The following is a 6,459-nucleotide window of genomic DNA, read 5'->3' as shown; positions in this document are numbered from 1 at the left end:
AAATATTTTGTTACGATTTTATTATTATTTTTAAACCAATAAATTTGAAGTCATTTTTAATCTTAAAAGAAACTAAAATAAAGCTTGTGTTTGTTATTACTTTAAGACATCTTTATTATTTTAATTGAAAAAATTAAGCAATGCTTTTGATAAATACACACGTGGGCAACCTTTGTGCTAAAATACAAAGTAAGGTAAACAACGTTTAAGAGCACAAAAATATTTATAACGTTGTTTACCTTAGTAATGCTTTTGATGCTTTTTTTAAAATTAAAGATTTTTTAGAAGAAACATTTTTTTAGAATTAAGACTTTTTTTCGTAATAGATTTATTCCCTTTATCTATTTTTGATTGATTTAAAGATTTCTGATGGAAAATTTTTGAGCCTATGCTAATTCGCGATACACTGCTATATCGCGTTGTCTAACAGACGATGTATCACGATATAAAATTTCCTACATCGCTCACTCCTAATCGTGAGTAAAAAATGTTTTCGTTCGGTTTTAAAATAGTTTTCCACTCTTTTACTTTGAAGGATTGTGCATTTATTTATTTTTCTGCTTTCAGGATGATGAAGATGACGATGGCGATGATGAAGATGATGAAGATGATGATTCATCTATTAGCATCCGACCAGTTGGCCTGTCGAAACGACGCAGACTTAGCTCTTCGAGAGATAATGAAACATCCTCTGAAGAAGTGAGTTCATTCTTCTAACTGATCACTTTTATTATTTTCTGTTCTGTTTAGCATCTTTTTTGTAGTTTTTAATCAGTAGTTTCAGTTTTCCATCTTCGACCAATCGATATCTTAGAGTTAATTACAATTGAGGTGGGATTTTTTTTGTTTTTTATAACCGTCGTTGAACAGCCGGCACAATTTCGGGGTTACGATAATGTTCAATTTCGTAGCCTTGTAATTTTGAACCAATCCAGATGACAAAGAAATTCCTGGATCAGTACCCCCAGAGGTATAATTTGTAATGGGAACATGGAGGACTTTGTGACTCGACAGATTTAACGTGCATCAGTCACCATTTAATACACGGGTATTCTTCGTCTTGATTTTTTATTTATTTTATGACCGTCGTTGAACAGCCGACTCGATTTCGGGTTTACGACTACTAATCAAAGCTAACCCCATCCCGCCCGGGTAACGACTACTAATGTTAAACTCCGTAGACTTGTAATTTTGAATCCAATCCAAAAGACAAGGGAACTCCTGGATCAAGTATTAGGAGAAATTTGTCTTCGGACCGAAACCTTCCGGGATCGAAACCGGTTCACCTCATTGGAAGGCGAGCGCTCTATCCCCTGAGTAATCGCGTTCGACCTGATTCTTCCCATTAGCTGATCTAGCTTGCTGTCCATATTGCAACATCGGGAACTGGTTTCGAATTTTCTGACCATTGAGCGAGCTATTTGCTTAAAAACAAAACTTATTTTAGTTCGGAAATATTCTGAAAAATATGCATTGAATTAGTATTTGCCTATAAAGCTAATGAGACTGGAAAAAAATTGATCTGCAATTTCAATATTCGAATAGCTTTGAGAGGGAAGAGCAAGATAGCATTTAATTTATCTTAAGCTACTTTTGAATTTTTTCAACAATAGCATAGTTCTGCTAGCAGATAATTCAGTTTAATCCAAAATTAGTTTCATTGAGAGTTTACGATAGCTTCTTAATAATCTTAAATATTTTATTGCTTATGTGAAATGAGCGCAAGCACTGAGTGAAAAGAATAACTTTTTTCCCCAATTATCGGATTTTAGGACTCAATTTTAGGACTCATAAGTTTTAGGACTCAATCTTAATGCTTCGAGGAGATGATTTCAAATATGTTTATAAATTTTTGTAAATAAAATTTCAAAATACACCAAATTCAAAGACACCAAAAATCGCACTTTCTCTGAATAAACAAACCTGACTTTCTCTTGGCGGATTTTTGATCCCCAAAATTTAAGAGCTGACGCCATATGAAAAATATATTCCCAATAGTTTGATCAGGAGAATGGTCAAAAATCTGGTCTCCTAAATGGTAATTTTACTTTCTGCGTCTTTCATAAATTTTTTTTTAAGTGAATTGAAACTGATTTGCATGCAAGTATAAAATTCGTTTTTCCTAAGAAAATTCCATGCAAAAAATAAGTTTTAGTAAATATTTAGTAGTATAAATATTTACTAAACCCTTTATAAGCCGTAATACACAAGTGGGCGACCTTTGTGCTAAAATACGAACTAAGGTAGACAACGATAAAGAGCACAAAAAAATTATTAAAAGCAAGCAAAAGCACAAAAAAAATTTTTTTTGTGCTCTTTAACGTTGTCTACCTTAGTTCGCCTTTATAAGCCGATTAACCATTTATAAGCAGATTAACTCCTTTATGAGGCAATGTGAAATATACTTCCCACACATTTTCTTAGTTCTCAAATGTAGAGTGGGAGAAATTTTTCACAAATGGTCTGAATTGGGACTTACTTATAGCTTTTACAATTTCTTAAAAAAACATAAAAGAAGTAGAAGAATTATGGACAATAGAAGAATTATGTTTTAAAAAAGTAGACGTTAGCGAGAGGAAGCGAGTTAGCATCTATTTTCTCTTCTGTCAAGTGCGTTTGTTCTTTTAATCATCTCTCATGAAATTCATCTGTGGTTACAACCCTAGCATTTATAAATTTAGTTTAATTTAATCTAGGTTCAATTTGTAAATTTGGTTTCTTTGATAATTCTTTACAGTAGGTAAAATTTCCCAACCACTTTCTAATTAAAAAAAATAATTAAAAAAATGTAATTTTATGCTGAATGGATTTTGTTTCATAAATAAATATCTATCCAGACAAGCTTAACATAACATTTCTAGAAAAAATAGCCCTGTAAAGGTTTAATAGCAAAATATACTATTTGGCTGTATTAAATATGTTTAGTCATAAATGAATGCTTTTGAGAGTAGTAAATTAGAAATTTTCATTTTCCTCACAGGCATCTCCACCTCCTCCTCTTGTGTCAGATGATTCTGATGACGTTTCTCCTCATGATGAACCTTCTCGGGATGAACCCGTTTCTGCTCCTCCATCCCCAGCTAGAGCGGGACCCAGATTCATTCTGAGTAAGTGTTCCTAAGTGTGCAAGTTTAAGCAGGGGTCTGTCCAGACATTTTGTGAAAGGTTCGTTTTTCGGGAAATTGTGAAAAAATTACTCACATTCTTTCAACCAGGGTCCGCTTTTATGAATTTGTGCAAATAGGGTCCGTTATTGCAAAAAAAAACCTTTTTCAATGAGTTTTTAAATTGTAAAGACATACAAGATTATGTTCAACACTGTAAAATTATAATTAAAAAAAATTAAATTTCAAAAAATAAGCAACTGCTGCTTCTAAATTAAAGATGCAACATGCAAATATTTGGTATTTAGCCTATACTGCTGAACGCAGAATATTAATTTCGGACGAATAATGGAAGAATCGTCTGCCGAAGACAAAACTTAATTCGTTTACATCCATCTTTCTTGTTTTCTGTTCTTGAAAGGGTTTATTCGATCAATAAAATAATAATGAAGATAAACAAATTTGTGAAGAGTCCGTTTCTAAGTTAAAATATTTTGTGAAGGGTCCGTTAACGGTTTCTTCTAAACAGGTTTAAGTAAGTGTTCCTATATGCCAATTGGCATAGTCAGTAGTGTTCGCAAAATGAATGTTGCGGAGTAAAAGTCATTGCGTTTTGTGTAAAAAAAAACCGAAGAATTTTTAAGTATCCGGAAAAGTGTTCTAATAAAACCATTTTTCAAAATAAATAAAATTTCATTCAAAACATGATAAACATTACAACTATTTCACAGCGAAATAATTTTATTTTGAAACAAAACACACTATAAATGCAATACATTACCTTCACTGTTTAAAATAAATGGTTTACAGTTTGGTAAAACATGAGTTAAAATATATAACTGTTATTAATTTTTTTTCATGACTTTTTGATACAGTTTGAGTTTATTCCTCCGATTGAAATTCTTTGCGTATTTGAAATTAATTTCCAACCAGACATTAAAGTTGAGCAACAGTTAATAATTTGTGTACCACACAAAACCGGGATGAATATCTCAGATTACCCACTTTCTTCAAACTTTAGCACCATAATCAATGTAAGGACTTTCCGCCATGCCAGATTTAAAGTGAACCTTGTTAAATATCCTCCCAGCTTTTCATTAGATTGTGCAATTTCCATTTTCAGTGTCCAGCTGCCCTTCTCAAAAATGAGTCAGCCCAGAGAACTTTCTGTAGTTAAAAACAAATAGTTTCTTCATAGTTGATTTTCTTGAAAATGAAGAGCTATTGCTGAAATTGAAAAAGAAAATAAATTATACTTTTCAACGAAAAAAATCCAAATTTAAAATTATGAAACGGTGAATATTTATTAGAAACTTAAATTATTTAGTTCGAAAATGTTTTTTTTAAAAATTGTAATATCCTTTACAATGAAACTCAATAGGTAATACCCGGTGTCGATACCTGCTTCAAAAAATCTCAGTAGCGCCACACAGGAATCAAAAAACAATTCAGTCAGTATGCTTAATTAAATGTTTTCACATATTTATTATTTTTATGGTTTCATTAAATTTTTACAACCTTAGATTATTTCTAATTGAAATTTTTTTCAAAAAATATGATTTAATCAAAGTAAAATATAAGTTTCCAAAATGTGACTTTTAACTGTCTTAAATGGAATTTTTGTGAACCTATTGATATTGGTCACCAACTCATTAGGTTATTTTCTGGATGTCTTCTCATGATATCTTCTGGCTAAAATGGCATTGGCTGAAAATGATGTTTTAAGTAATATTTAATTTATTTTCTTCCATAAATAAATGTCTGTTTATTAATAATATGGGGTAACCCTTTCGCAAAAAATGTCACTGGACCATAAGTAATGAAATGGATAACTTTATAAGCTCGAATGTTAGATTGAATACAATTTAATGCTATATTACATTAGTTCTAATATTAGAAGATGGGATTCATGAGTCTAGCATTTTCTAGCATGGCAGTATTATAATTGCATCTTTCTAATGATATAATATCAATAATTTGAAATAATATTTTTCTACCTGGTTATAATAAGCTGATCTTTACCCTGCCACTCTCCCCTCTTTACCCTGTTATTTATCATCTCGTTTAATTTTTCTTTTATAGGTGACAGCGAGTCTATGTTTTCTGTCAACACTTCTGATTTCTCCACAAGTTCTTCCGAATCCTCCGACAGCTCCCCCGAGTACTCCGTGAGCTCCCCCGAGCCCTGTGTTAGCTCCTCTGAGTCCTCCGATACCTATCAGAGCTCAGTGAAATCAGACAGAAAGGGGAGAAGAAAGAGTGAAGCTGAAAGACTAAGGGAATATACAGAAGAGATTGGAGTGAAAATATCTGTGGCTCGAATGATGGAAATAAAACCAAGGTTAAGAAAACGACGGAAGGCGGTTTCATATAAGGGGATGTGCTGATCAGACCCTCGGATCTGATCATCCTGCTGCTTGTCTTATCCCGGTGGTTATTATCTTCTCTGGTCAGTTAAGTTTTTGTATCCTGTTTTGATTTTCTTTGTTAGGTTTATCCGATCAATTATATCAATGATTTAATTTTTTCCTCTTGCCTGAACTTGGTTGCTTAGCAACGGAGTAAAGTTAGTTATTGCTCTCTAGAATTAGTCTGGATTATCTTAAATTATTCCTTTGAGGCTCGATTTTGCGAGGCAAGTTTTTTTGGGACTTTCGCCTAACCTCTTAACTCCCTCCCACAATTTATGATTCAATCTCTTTAGCATTTTGTCTACCCTCCTATTTTGTGGGTCAATCGAAATTAAGTTAAATGGCAGAAAATACGTTTTTGTGTCTGATTTTGTAACTTAAAAGTTAGCACTAATTAAAATTTAATTATAATTTGTTTCTAATTTCACTTATTTAGATTCATTTTGAATCTTGTATTTTTAGAGCATACGTTATACTCGAAATCCAGTATACACACACACACACACACACACAAATTCTTTATTTTATTGTATGTATAGATTTGTTGTCGTCCTACCTGATGGCTTTTCATTGTTAGATAAAGCAAAACACATTTTTACTAGTTCATTCTATTAAAGATTAACTGTAATCCGTATTATTTGGCATAATGCGTTGCTCAAGGCAACTCAGGATATTTAAAATATTCCACAGTGAAGCTACTTTTTCCTGCACTTATCTATCTTATGTATCTAATTGTATTATAAAAATGTACAATATTGGTGCAATTGTACTCGGCACCAAATTTACTTAAAATGCTTTGTACCTATAAACGAGTATATTTAGTACTATAACTAATTTAAAGTTTAAAAGATAGTGTTTTCTGGGAAACCTAGAGTAATTATTCCAATCTCTGAAAAATTTGAAAAATTTCAAAATTCAAACAAATTATTGGAAGAGAATTTCCG

The 6,459-nt window shown here is 31.9% G+C and overlaps 1 long non-coding RNA gene across 1 annotated transcript; it reads left to right on the top strand.

The window, feature by feature from the left end:
- Positions 1–275: 275 nt before the first annotated feature.
- LOC147806730 (uncharacterized) lies at positions 276–5,747 on the top strand. Its single transcript, XR_015435745.1, has 3 exons — positions 276–699; positions 2,981–3,107; positions 5,187–5,747. It is a non-coding gene; the product is annotated as an uncharacterized LOC147806730 (long non-coding RNA).
- Positions 5,748–6,459: the final 712 nt, after the last annotated feature.

Source organism: Parasteatoda tepidariorum, chromosome 7, assembly GCF_982258835.1.
Source record: "Parasteatoda tepidariorum strain Cologne lab strain chromosome 7, Ptep-v5.0, whole genome shotgun sequence".
Classification (NCBI taxonomy): domain Eukaryota; kingdom Metazoa; phylum Arthropoda; class Arachnida; order Araneae; family Theridiidae; genus Parasteatoda; species Parasteatoda tepidariorum.
This window is presented reverse-complemented; position numbering and strand designations above follow the sequence as displayed.